The sequence below is a fragment of the Anopheles gambiae genome, chromosome 3 (assembly GCF_943734735.2).
Source record: "Anopheles gambiae chromosome 3, idAnoGambNW_F1_1, whole genome shotgun sequence".
In the NCBI taxonomy this organism is placed as follows: domain Eukaryota; kingdom Metazoa; phylum Arthropoda; class Insecta; order Diptera; family Culicidae; genus Anopheles; species Anopheles gambiae.
The window spans coordinates 58,629,190-58,644,226 of record NC_064602.1 but is presented as its reverse complement, the minus strand read 5'-3'; the positions used below and the strand labels follow the sequence as shown (position 1 = coordinate 58,644,226).

General features: G+C 37.3%; 1 protein-coding gene across 2 annotated transcripts in view; it reads right to left on the bottom strand.

The window, feature by feature from the left end:
- Window positions 1-13,292, bottom strand: part of LOC1272637 (neurogenic protein mastermind) — a 68,710-nt gene extending 55,418 nt beyond the window's left edge. The window contains exons 1-2 of one of the 2 annotated variants that reach the window (XM_061663137.1): window positions 13,101-13,292; window positions 11,887-12,075 (exon numbers count right to left, since the gene is read on the bottom strand). The gene's annotated coding sequence lies outside the window, so the exon portion shown is untranslated. The remainder of the gene's footprint in view (window positions 1-11,886; window positions 12,076-13,100) is intronic. The other variant, XM_061663135.1, reaches the window with a different exon arrangement.
- Between the last annotated feature and the right edge of the window lie 1,745 nt (window positions 13,293-15,037).

The following is a 15,037-nucleotide window of genomic DNA, read 5'->3' as shown; positions in this document are numbered from 1 at the left end:
GAAAGTGCGAAATAAGGCGAGAGAGCTGAGTTAATATTTTACAATTTTATCTGCACCATTCCACTAGAATTCACAAGTAAAGATTCCAGAAAGTGACATTGTTTTCTTTTTTAAATTATGCTCACTATTAATTTCACTACGCTAATTAAGCTTTGGTCAGGTAGACCTATTAAATACTTAGCGTTTTTGATACAGCAACATATGGTAATCTTTTAAACTAGTTTTCATCCGCTAAAATAATTGGAATTCTCATTAAACAGTAGGAATAATCTTAGTATGATAAATTAACCAAAATATTTAATAGATATAGATTACAACCATCATAGCTATAAGAAACAAAAAATGTGAAGAATATTAAATCAATTGAACCTCCCATACGCATTTTGGCGCGGTGTTTTGATTGGTTTTATATTTTTTATTACTACAATATATAGTTATATAGTACTATAGCAGGAGTCTCCAAACTTTTCAATTCGCGGGCCGCATTACTTCGTAAATAATGTTGTTGAGGGCCATTTTGACGTTACTTTTGGTTATGAGAACGTTTAAATCTCGTTTTCATATGAAAAAACTTAATGAATATTTTAAAATTCTGCATTTTTCTTTTCTAGTAACTTGGTTTTTGTGTTGATTTAGTAAAAATTAAAATTTTTATGAAAATTGTCAAACTAATATGATATTTACATTATCCTTTGCAACATCACCGCGGGCCGCATTATAGGCTCTCGAGGGCCGTAGTTTGGAGACCCCTGTACTATAGCACTAAAAACTCTAGCTGTGCACTTTGGAACGACTACAACAGCTGTTAGAATACTTTAATTGAAACATGAACATGAACATGAAACATTGAAGCTTGTGCAAAAAGTCAAACAAATTTATCAAATTTTACTTTACTACCACCGCTATCTAATGTTTTTGGAAATGAGAGAATATTTCTGAGATTTGGCATTTTTTTGACAAGTTTGCCGACCACTGCAACTGCAGACCACCGAGTTTCAACTGAATGTCATTCGAACAATATCACCGAAGGGAGGACAGATTAAAATAGTTAATACTTATTTTCAGTTTTGGGTTAGGTTTAGGTTTTAGGTTATTAATGTTGTAGGCAAATGAATAGAAACAAACAAACTAAATAAAAATAATTAAAAATAAAGCTATAGCGGCTGCATGCTATATTTGGCTATACTTGTAATTTTGTTTGGTTTTTGTCACACTATTTTTTTTTTCAATTTGGTCAACCCAAATTCATCATAATGTTTTATATACATCATAGCCCGATACTTCTTCCTCGAAATAAAATATACAAAATGCATTTTTTTTATGTTTCCGATTGCTTCCCGATATTGCACTTTTTTATGTTCCTTAGATAGTTTATGCTTTCTGGCCTCATTTGTCTCTTAAAACATTGCTCTTGAATGCTATGATATACAGCAATGCCTATTCGTATACCTGTCAAACCAAGGTGACTATGAGGGGTCATACGCTAAGCCACACTAGTCCCAAAACCAGGGGGTCCACCCTCATCGTATAATGTTGGTGTTTCAGCTCACATTGCGCTGCTATCAAAAAAACCGGCCATCGATTGACCCCAACGTGATCGGCCAGTTTTGTCTTCGTGTGAGTATTCATGGTATGGATAGCTGAAAATGTTCATTGACCGCCATTCGATGCCATTCGTTTTGTTCGGTCGCACTCCGCACCCGTAGTTAATTTCAAATTGACTGCGAAGACCACCAGGCACACTGCCATCGCAAAGAACTGTCCCGGAAGTGGCACGCTGGCACTCAATCGAAAGGCGAGCGGTTCGTACGACACGTACAGTTTGTTTCTACTTATTCCCTAGGCGGAAACAGGAAAACATCCAAAGAGCGATGTGAACTGTGACGAAAGCAGCTGCATATGCCTGCAGTTAACCTTATTCCCTTTCTTGCTTGCACTTGTAAACCAACCTTCGCGCGATCGCTTTCTCGCGCACGGTATGCTTTCGTTGGTGCGTATCGACATAGAGCGCCGCGTTTATGAGCGAGTTTAACATTTTTGTTACTCATCCTTAGGTATTGAATAAGACAAAACAAACACTACAGATAAAATAAACATATTTTGTTTACGAATATTCTCTACATTTCTTAAACGTGAATTAAAGGTGATAATATATATGTTTGATCAGTCATTAACATTAGCATATCATATAATCTTTGCACAAAGAAGTCTTCTAACAATATTTAAAAATGATATATTGTATCAATCTGATTTAATGCATTTTTGTTAGAAGTAATGCCCGTTTAACATATTATAGCTAAATAAAGGCAAAAGACCAAACCTTTCCTTGTCATAATCGATTTCCTATTGCAATTTCATAGATAAACCGAATGTTAATACAATATTCGTTCACGTTTGCTATCCACAAACAGTTTGAACCCCTTTTTCTAGACTTAAGATGCCCATAGGCATTGGAATAATTTGAAAGTACAAGCAAACAGCCTCCGTCTCCTGACTGAATGGGGAGCCGTTTCTACCGTGCACACGTAGTTAACGTGCACCACCGAGCGTTTCAATGATGAAAATAGAGTATGAAGTGCAAGAGAAAAAGAGAGTTACACGAAAGAAAAAAAAAAGAAGGAGAGGATTTATACAGCAAAAACGATCATATATAGAAGAGGTTGTGCGAGGGAAACAAAGGAATAATATCAACTCAAAACTATTTGCCTAATAACTATTGTTGGTGATCATTTATTAATTTTGAATGTTACATAAAGCAGGCATAACGAGAGTACTCTTATTTGTCCCGACTCGTCGTATTCTTAAACCACACGGATAAACGGATTTATCAACCACTTTTTCGTATGTTAGCATGATCCGATATTTTCTGGTCTTAATTTAATCCAGAATGTGTGTATTGAATTGTGTTGAATGAAATATGCCATACCAATCTCGATAGTTTTAATTATTGCTATATGTACGCTCCCCTTATGATGATGATGAGGAAAGCAATAAGTCCTTTTACACGATTCAATACAGGTTCCATCTATAGTGGTGTTTCATGGATTGTTTTTAAACGAAAAGCAGCTCCTTTTTAAAACACAAACAAAATGTAGAGGAGTTAAAATACTTATAATTAAGAGTTACAACCAGGAACAATTATCTAATATTTTTTAATTACTTAATGAATGTGTCAATTGTCTAGAACATACTGCTGTGCTCAAAAAGAGAAAACAATTGTTATGTTATATGTATAAAATCTGACACTAATCAATTCGACTAACGATGATTTTATTGTCATAGAAAAATGATCCATGAATTTTATGGTCCTATTTCAGATCTGTATTCATAAAATATCACACACATTTTAATTTCTGTTAAATTTGAACAAAATAGTTGAATTGGTTGCCGTTTTGTAGAAAATAACTAAATAATTTTTCCACATTATCAAAATGGCTGGTATAGTCATTTTAGTGCTGAGATACTTATCCTATCATATCTTCGCAACCTATTCTATCTCCTTTTCTAAGAGCTCCATACCACCTGCCAAATACATTGTCAATTAATATTATAGTCGTTTTACGGTGCGTCGATTCATAGAAATACTGCATTCAGTGCGATGCTTTACGAAATTTTAAAAAAAGTAAGAATAATTTTGATTTTTGACACCAAACAAGTCAGGTAAACAAATATACGGACGCAAGATGAAATATACATTTCGATCTATTGTCACTTTGGATACTGAAATACAAAAAAATAATTTTAAACACTCCAAACTGGTCTGACCTGTGCTGACCAATGCTTTCGATTTTTTTATTATTGAATTTATACAAATTTAACGTTTTTAATGCTTTACACACTTTATCAAAAATGTGTACGTGTCATCTATAATTATCAATATACCACATTTTAAGATGAATGACACTTTTTCTGATTCGCCTATAACTTGCAGTCCATCATTTTCTAGGCACATCGATATAGAGCGAGAAAAAAGAGGACAGAGAGCAGGATAGCTAAATGAAAATTCCCTTCCGGTAACGGTAACGCACACCCGTGCGGCACTACTTTCCATTGTGCGTTCTCCCAGAGGGGTGAAAACGAGCTTGTGTTTGAGCAGAAAATCGTTGCTAATCCCTCTCGATGTGTTAGTACGGTCATGTGCAGGGCGAAGAAGTAATGGTCTAAGGCGTCACTACCGCAGGCTTTCCTTGTATACCACATACCATATGCAGCTAACGATGCAGCGGTGCTTTGCCGGGCTACGGGTTCGCGGAAGAAGCGTGAGGGCAACACCATCAGAGTGCAGTTGTGAAGCACACCGGCAGTCAGCCTCCTCACAGGATTTGTAAATAGGGGACACATTTCGCATGAAAGCATAAAAAATACTCACTTGTTTTCTAATTCAAAGGACCAACATAGCCCATATTTTTGAAAGAGGGACGACGAAGCAGTTCAAATTAATATTGGTATTGGTGTGTACGTTTTGTATGTTAAAATCAATCTTCGAACGAGAAGGAAAATAAACACTTTGACCTTAGACAGCACAACAACTGCACATGTCCGATGGACATGCACCTGTGGATAAGATATAGGTGATTTAGTTCGAATAATAGTAAATGAATAAAATACAATCATCATAGGAAACAAGCCAAATCATACATGAAAATAAAGATATGCTTTTCCGTTTGGTATCGAACGCTTCATTAGCATCTTCTATAACACTTTCGCTTCACTTTATTTCATAAATGTTTAAAGTGGAATTACAAAATATGCTTCATAAAATGTAAATGGAGTAACATAATACGCTGAAAAAAAAACGAGAATGCAAACCATTCACAAAACATTTTTTAGCAACATCCCAACAAAATCCAAAACGAGTACTAGGATCCGTTCCCACACTTGTGCTGCTTCCCAATCGATATTGGATTTGTATGACAATCATCAGGTCGGTGGAGCGATACTCTTACTTGGGTCAACATTTTTGTTGCTTCAATTTAGTTTTACATTTAGCGACATTGAAAATATAATAGAAAAATGTATAGAGTGTGCACAGCATGCAGGTTTTGATTGTACAAGAGATTTGATTTACAAATTGGTCATAATTGCGATATGGTCCTAACATCCATGTTATACGGCGGTTACCCTTCTATACGTTTATAAAAATTATAATATTGGTAGGCGATACTTTCCTTAGTGGATAAGCCGGAAGTAGACGGTACACACAACCCTACAGCTACACTTTCCATCGTGCAACAAGCGGAGTAGTACTGGGAAGCAAAGTTAACGATACTGAAAAAAATCTTCCCCAACCTCCAAACAATGAGCACAACGAGCTCTTTCACTTCCGTTCGTGCGAGACTAAGGCTCGCACGATGATCTCATTTCTTCGACTTAAGAAAAAATCCATTTCATTCATTCTGCAGCTTTCTCACCGCAGGAAGAGCACGAACCAGGCGAGATGGTGCCAAGGTTTTCTTTGCCTTCGTCGTCATTTTGGTCGCGTCAGCCGAGCATCGCAGGAGGAAGAAATGAAAAAAAGAAACAAATCTGAAGGGAATCTCCACCCGCCCTCGGTAAGCTTTCGTGGATCTCCACATTGACTCCAAAGTCAAAATGAAAGCAAAAATATATGCCTTAGCTTTCGTAATGTGAGCGATCGCTCGGCGCGCGGAGGCGATGGAGCGGACATTTTCAGGCAGATTGTTTCAGCGGTACCAGCCGCAAAACACATTTCTCCTACCTGATTGACTGACTTATGTGCCGTTACTGATACACACATTACTAAAACAGTTAAATGGAACCGCTTGCGACTATCACTCTCGTTGACCATACGAAAATACTTTCTGAACTGCAGCTCAAACGTGCAAAGCACTAGGTAAATTAGAAAAATAATGAAAAAGTACATGATTTCCGTTTTGCTTCATTCAATTAGGAACGTTATACAGTAGATCTAAAATCATCTATCATCATCTAACATCATCTATGTTTTATAAAAATACATGCGATTTTGATTTTTGGGTTGATAAAATTGAAATTATGCTAGGGAACGAAGCTACTGTAGTGACTGCACAATCGGTGCACAAACTAAAACTACCTTACATGTTATAATCAACAATAATCGATACCATTTTATCAATGTTAATACATTGTAGCTTTCATATTACATCGAGAAACCCGTAAGAATATGTAGTTATTTGGCTATATTTTCCATAAGCGTTTGTTATATGCTATTGCCAAAGCACACTTTTGTGCAGCGAGCCCAACAGATGTCGCTTTCACAACGCGTACGTGCTTGCTGTCTTTAGCAGTGGATACGATTTTCATGTAAGATGTATAATAGGTATGAAAAAGCTCGACCACAACTGACTGGAAAGGTCGTATAGGCACGAACGATTTCGAAGGCTACCCGTGACGTCGTAGTGCGCCGTTGCGCATTGCGCATCAGCCTCCTACTTCTCAAATTTCGGGAACAGACGACACCACATACCAAAGTTATTACGATGATAAAAGTACTACAAACCGAACACCAATTGCTTCTAGACAAAAAACACCGTTGTGCTGTGTTTAGTGATGGTCAACATTGGGAAGCATGAAACAAATTCAAAATTTATACGTTCTCTTCTTATTCTTGAGAACGCGACAAGCATGGCCAGTCCACAGTTCTACCATTAATGGTTACCTGATTACCAGGCATTATTTTAGGAATAGGCATGTCCTGCTGAAGGGAAGCTCAGCCCATACGAGAATTGAACACATGACGGATACGAACGACTTATCGACTGCATCACATGACCGCGGCAGTATGTTTGTTAGAAGCTTTTCAGTCTGTTTAGTTAAACAAGACGTCAGATGGCTTCTACGATAGTTAGCTTCCTATAAATAAAAGAAATCCTATTAAAAAAAAACATCTTACGACGTTAACAGAATCTACAATTGTTATGTATTAGAATGTGCTAAGTTCCATTAATATAATTAAATCAACATAGCAAACCAATGTATCCGTGTTCCGAGGAGGGGTTTGATTTGCTATAATCTATCTTCCAAAAGGTAATAAGGCACTAAAATAGCACTTATTTTCGAGGCAAGAATACAACTAAAAACATCAACTAACAAATGCAATATATTGCCACTTCATTACATTTTTCAAACAGCTTCGACAATGATAAATCAATAAAATCAGAAACGAGTAGATGAATTGTCAAAACAAACAAGTGAAATATATGTCGCGTGGTACTTTCCGAAAGACTTAACAACATGCCCGTCATGGGTTCAAGCCCCGAATGTAACGTACCCCCATGCGTAGGACTGGTTGTCTTGCTATGAGTAATCAATAAGTCACTGAAAGCCAAGCCTCACTAGTGGTACAGGCAAGTCTTATCCGGGAACGGTTATTGTGCCTAAGAATAAGATGTGTATAGTATATATTTAAGTGTTCTGTGCCACATTAAAGATAGTGTTCTCGTTGATGAATGCATGACGAACGAATAATTGTATAGTAATAAACAATAATAAACATCTGATTATGCCCACAATAAGGCACAACAACAAGGGGGAAATACCTTCAGAATTACATCAATCAACAACACAGGAAGTGTTAACAATACAGTTAATAAAAAGCCGTCATGAAAAAAAAACAAGTACATTCCAATAAGGCAACAGTTTGCAATATAGCCTATAGCTTTTCTTTTGATATGCAAAAAGTCTTCTTCTTCTTCTATTTGGCATAAACGTCCTACGCGGACATGCCGCTGGCCTAAAACAGGCTTTCAAGACTTTTTATTCAGTGCCACGTAACCGGATAATCAGCCATTTGCTACCGGGGGACGGGTTCATTCTGGGCTTGACCCCAAGACGGGCATGTTATTTGGTCGTTCGGTACAGTCGTCACACTCTGATGTTTGACGATCTTTGTGTGGAAATTGCAATCTTATCACTCCAGTAACGCATGCACGATTGACATCGCCGATCGCACGAAAAGTTTTCTAACATATTCGATTAACCGCAAACACATAGCCAATGGACAAAAAGGTGTTTAATAAACGTGTGCTACGTATTTTTCTATACGAAATTTCTTTTCCCAACTAAGATGTATTTTTGCATCAAATAATTTTACTCGTCCCTCAATTTTTTTCACAAAATACTTCCAGTATGATTTTTAGTAACTGTTTTTATTTGTTGCAAATTTACCTATGTATTCTACATTATTTAACACATTTTCACAAATTTAAGCTTATGCTTAAGCTTTACAACGATGTAACTTTTGAATAATAACTCGTTTTACTTACTAAGTAATGAGCAATTTAAATTTGCAGCCTGTTTTTTAGTTTTCTATTTGCCATTCTATGCCAGCCATCAACCATGCAACCACAACTGGGGCAATCTTTAAACCCTTGAATGACTGAAATAGAGCAATGTAAACAACACATTCAATGAGGGCCCTCAAACCTAAAATTTGTAGACTTTATATCAACTCATTAAAAGTCAAACGTTGGGAAATAAGTTTCAGGATAGTTAATCCTCGATCGAATCTTCATTAACCGAAAATGTACAAAATGTAAATAAAATTTAATTGGAAGTCAAAACAAAACAAACAAACAAATCGATTGAACGTTCATTATTCATATTGCCAGAATTGAAATTGTTTTTACCGTTATTTTATTTATTTGGTTGTTACAATAGTTACTAATGCATACGATAACATATCTTGTAAAACATAATGATTATTTGTTTTACTATCGCGATGAGCTGATCGTGCTCGGTAAATTGGTCGTGAGCAAAATTCCATGACATGGAAAGGGAGTACAGTGACTCAGGAACTCAGGACCTTAGGCTACCACCAAGGGTTTACACTAGGATATCGGATTTTTTTCTAGGTCTATGCCGGCCGCTAGGTCTATCTTCTGGTATTCAGAGTGTTGCTAGGAAGGGCCATCCAAAACTACCATCCATCTATGTATTTAAAGAACTATGCTAGTCACGTTCAAATGAAAGATGCTTATATTGGGAAAAATCACTCAATACAAAATGAGTTACTCGGTTACTGAACTCAAACAGTATAAGCGCTGATAAATATACAAGTCAATAATAAAAAGCATCTTTTTGGGCAAAAAGGTGTTTGCTATACTGCTTTTTGAACAGAATCGTTCTTTTATATCCCATTTTGACTTATTTCAAGAGTTGAAGATAATGTACGGTAACACTAAATTTGTTTGATTTACAGATTTGGGGTCAATTGATCGATCCTTTAAAATGGACTGCATCATCGTTTGACCCTTCACAATTGATAAGGCTATGCTTTGAAAATGCTATTATGGCGTTGTAAGATCATTTATGAAAGTTAGCTTTACACATAGTCTTTGAATGTTTGTTTTGGATAATTTTTACCATTATTAACATATAATAATCAAGTAATAAGGTGTAAGGATGCAGTGGGCGTTCCAGTTCAAACCCGAAATTATTCCGGACGTGTCATAGTTATCAGTACATTTGATAAAAAATTAAGACGTAACGAGTTGAAATTTTTGGAAGTATAGCTGAATATCTTATTTCTATGTTTATTTTACAGGGCGAGCTGACAATTTCTTCCTATGTACAAGAGCGTAGTTATAAATTATGCGTGGTTCTTACATTAACTTCATATTACACAAAACATATATTTGGTGGACTCACGCAAAATATTTGCATTATGCATAATAATGCGGTTTATAGTTACAATTTAGTTTTCGCTACATTTTTTTCACAATTTCATTTCAAGGGAAAATCCAATTTAATTCAATTTTTTAAAATGTTCAGAGTATAAAATTGTCGTATAAAGTGTATTATACACAAAAGTAAAGACAGTATGTATCTGTATAGTTGATACAACATACGATTACATACAGGAAACTTCGTATGCTGTTTGTTGATTATAGAAATCCGGTTAGCGGAGTTCCGTTTTCTCGTCCTTAAAACAGTGAAACAAGTTATAACTTTAGACATGTTGAAAGTAAAATAAACGAATTTAAATTCAATTTAAAAAAGAAAGACATATGAAAAACAATAAATGGAAATAAAATGTATGAGCAAAAATTCTTGATTCATGCTGTTCGTACATGTTTACACTGTACATCTCGTCACGGCGGTATATTGCATCCACACCAACATACGAACCGAACCGCTCGCACACAATGCATCAAAACACTCTCAACACAAACTGGTGGTTTACGTGTCGCCAATGCACGTCGTCGACGATTCGACAAATAAAGTGTAAAGAAAAGATTTAACAACAAAAATATATGGCCCCGATGGATGATAATTGTGTGTTGGTGGATGATGTTGTGGTGAATCAGTAAACAACAAGATCATTTCAAAGATCCTCTCGCTTGCTCTTTGTCACTTCATCCTCTCATTCTCCCATCCCATCTCTTTTCTTTTCATGGTTTGGTATGTTTCGATATTCCTGCGATCACTTCTTCGCCAACCGAAGCACACGGTTTGACTGTATTCAAACTTCATGCGATGTAGCTCGGGCTGTTTTTTTTGTGTGTGTTATTTTGCTGTGGTAGATTCTGACTGGCTTGCTTGTTGTTGCTGTTGCTGCCACCGCCGTGTGCCTGTTTTGCCGTTATGTACATTTTCGTCTAAATCGTCGCTTGGTGAACTTAGACGTTTGATTCGCTTTGTTTCTCTGTTCCGAGAAAATGCTGCGAAAGCTTATTATGGATCGAAAGCTTCGATTTGGAGCTGTATTCATTCAATGTGGTTATAGAGCATTCATTACATTGATTTACTTTAGTTACTAAGATTATATACCTTGTTGCGACAGGCAGTTAAAAATCTATTACTGTGTCTACAACAGGAGAAACACATACCTCCTGTGCTCGATATGTGTTTCGTAGATTTTGTACAAATCCTTCCATTAAATGGCCTGTAACGCTAAATCGAACGAATAATCAATAAAACAGTGGTGTGCTACATTCCACTGATACAACTAGTATATGTTTTAATTGCTATGTTTCTCCTAAGAATAGTCCATTCTGTTCATCAACGAATAAAAAACTTACTTGTAGCAAAATAAAGGAAGGGTGACTTATTTCCCATTACCGGCCACAAACCTCAGGCGCATAAGTTTCAATGATCGGCCGCCCTAGAGTAGGGGTTGTCTTTTCAATTGTTGCTGAATTTGGGAAACAACTCAAACCATTCATTGTGAAACATAATCTTCATTGTGGGATAACAAAACACCGGGAGCCAGGTAACGACCATGCTACACATCGTTCGTGTGTATGTGTGACTGCCCTGCGAACGTTCCACGAAACAACGGAACAGGGCGAAGATCGAGAAAAAAAAAGGTCGAGAGATCGCACATTCCAGTGTGCTCCAGTGCTGCTCTGTGGGCGAACGGTGCGGGTGAAGTGCAGGCGAGACAGCACCATAGCACTAGCACAAGTTTCGTGGCCAAAAGGGCCGTGGAAAGCATGGAACAAACCAGCACTGGTTATGCTGCTGGAGATTTCCGTTCTGCATGTGTCGACATAGCATAATACCACCACCTTCCCTATAGCGTGTGTGTGATCGATGTATACGATCATCGCCCACCTAGTCAATCATTTTGTGGTGATTCCACAAGGGAGTTTTTAAAAAAATGAAGGTAACAAGTATTTTCTGTACGGCCTAAAATACTACTGTTAGAATATTTGTTTCCTGTTATAGATTAATAATAAGGCATTTTTGCAGAATAAATATACACAGTTCTTGTGCAAATTTGCGCAACTTACAATAACTAGCCTATGTTTCTAATCGTATCATAATATCGATTTATGCCATACGAGTTCGCTTGTAACAATATATTTTCTTATTTTACACATAGTTTACTAATTTTAAGATAACGTTTATTGAACGGATTATGTTGAATATTTTTCAACTTACCTGTTTCATGTGTATCCAAATGGAATCACCGTTATTTGTATTCAATCCAATTATATCCATGCTTCTCACCGCATCTTTAACGTTTGCAGGTTTATTAAAATCAATATTTGTATTAACTTTCAACACGCTTCACGTGTACATAATTCACACAATGTACATTGCACATTAAATCAGTTTTGAATTGTAAATCTGAACATAAATAAAATTAATTTAAGTACACAATTAAAACATCATTTTAGACACATAAATTTAACAAAAAACACCAAAAATTTACATCAATTTGAACATATAAAAATTATTGGAGTAAAGTAGCAAAAAAGACCAAAAGTATTTTGAGACTCGATTTATAAAAAGACCAGCTAACATCTAGCCGGTGTTTCCTCTGTAGACACGTCCTTTTGAACCGCACACTCGCACACATACACTAACACATGTAGCTGATGCAAAGCGAAGCAAATTCAGTCAGTGAGGGTGAAACGCCAAGGGTGAAGAAGAAATATGAACGGCGTTTTTACACAAAATTTGTTGTCATATAATTTCCACTCTAGCCACACGGCCAAACACACATGCATACTGACACGCACACCGACGCGATCAAATCTCTTATTGGGATTTGATCACACTCCACACATTCAGGTCCTGGTAGAAGATCCTTCATATTTCATATTTTGTGTTGGCTACGCACTGGCCCGCTTTGTTCTGAGCAAGATAGCATGAGCTTCGTCCGGTGGTAATGCTACCCTGCTTCATTGCATTCTGTTCTGTTCTTCTCGCTCTTGTCGCTACGATTCCAAGCACTTCACACTGAGGATGCATGCCTACTGAGAACGAACGACGCCTCTTCCTGTGTGCGCTGCAGTAATGCTGGAACAGCACAGTTTTGGGCTTCTTACTGCACCAGCTTGTTGCTTTTGCTGGTCCACAGGATCCCGGCATTGGATCATCCCTGGAACTGGAATCACCACCACAATGTTCCGCATACGACGACGCAACAAGCACAACTCTTTCGCTCACACTCCGTCGTATGTGCGTACGTATTACAAACGCATTTTTCGACAACGAATTAACGTCTGCCGTTGCGATCGGTTGCAACCACCATTCGTCCAATTGGCCACCGGTTGACTTTGCAACACCCTATACCGTAATGGGTTAATATCAAACCAAAACTATACACTAGCACTAAACATAAATCAGCTATATTAACAACACATCACCATCGATTATTCGTTGCGTATTCACTGTTCCTAGAGCAATACCCGCGACTATTTGGGCCCTAGTTTTGAAGGTAAAGAAACAGCACAAATTTATGCTACTACACTCGCGTACGATACAAATCTAGCCATTGATTGAACTATCAACTAAGCAACACACAACATCGAGTACGCTTATTGTGTGACTCGTAACTCCCGTGCACACGCACACCATTCTCGTCCCCTACTTCTATTTCCGACCTGCGTACACACTTACACCACATACAGTCATCTTCTCTCTTCTGCATTCTTTGTCCTTTTTGCTCTAACGGTTCAGTGCGCCCAAGCGCACCTACCTACACAACCAGCGACCGTTAAAGCAGATGAATATGTGTGTAACCTTTTCTCAAACACAACCGTAGCTATTCACCAACACCACTGACATCAGACGCGAATCGCTCTGTATGTGTGAGTTTTCTGCTGCTGGTTTCAAAACAATTTCAAATATCTCTTTGGCCTGGTACAGTCATAGTCGTATGTCGTGGAGTGCCAAACAGGAGAGGTAAACTCATCTATCTTTAACCGTTAGCCATCTTGGTTCGGTTAGTAGATTGTGCAACTAACAATTTAACCTTTGTGTCATAGGCCAAATTTACATATCTTATTAGTGGTGTACATATTCCACTGTGATAATATTTGCCTTTTTTACGTATATTCGAGTTACGTTCATTACATTGAAACGAAATTAATCATGTACCTGTAGAACAACTTCGTGTCTAGAAAATTAAAAATTCTCGCGATTTACAGCCAAAATATCACTATTTTTAGCGTAATTTTGTCAGTATTAGGTAGTTTTAGCCACTTAATTAATTATTGGGTATGATTCTGACTAGTGATGGGAAAAATTAATTTTTGTCGGAATCGGTTCCGGCTAGCTCCGAAGTTTTCTGGAATCGATTCCGGATAGTAGGTCGGATCAGTTTCCGGAATTAATATCGGCTCTGGAATTGGTTTCGAAATCGGAATCGTCTCCAGAATTGGTTCCGGAATCGGCTCCAAAATTGGAATCGGTTCCGGAATCAAAATCGGCTCTGGAATCGGAACTAACTCTGAAATCAGAATCGGCATCGAAACGGAGTCGGTTTCTGCATCTTCATAAAAATAGGCTTGGGTCCAACGATACAGTCTGAACTCACTGGTTGAACTTCGATCCCCTGCCAACTATTGAATATGTGCTTTTTAGTTGGCACGTTCCCCCATACAAAAAATGTCTGAATTTTTTCTCGGCAGGCCATGAGATTTTTGTTAATTTTTCAAAACCGGGTTTTCCATACAAACGCATGTTTTTTAATTGAACTGTCAGCCAAGTATCAACTAAAAAGCATGCCAACTAAAAAGCGTTCAGCGTATTGAATTCTGACTGTATTTCGTATTGACAGTCGCAAAGAATCTTACTAAATAAACGATCCATTCTCATGGAGATCTTCTTATTTCTATTCAAGAACTGATTCTCATTCGAAGTTAATTCCATTTCTGGAGTCAATTCTGATTCCGTTATTGTGGCAAATTGCGATTCCGAGGTCAATTCCGATTCCGGAGTCGATTCTGGTCGCGAAATCGATTACGGGCCCGACTCCGGAATCGAAATCGATTACAATTTCGGAATCGGCTCCGGAATCGGAATCGAATCCAGCATCAGAATCAGTTCTAGAATTGATTACGAACACGGAATCGGAATCGGGTAGGTCCGAGCTCCCACCACTAATTCTCGTTGAAAGTACTGTTGTGTTTGATGTTTATTACATTAGAATGCACATTTAATAAGATCTAACAAGCCTACTGTGCAACTCTGATATGTTGCTTATTCCAATAATTCTTAATGAATGTAACTGCTTAGATTATTAAATCTTAGAGCTCAAAATATGTTTTTCTTTATTTTAAGCCTATCCCAAGTGCCACGA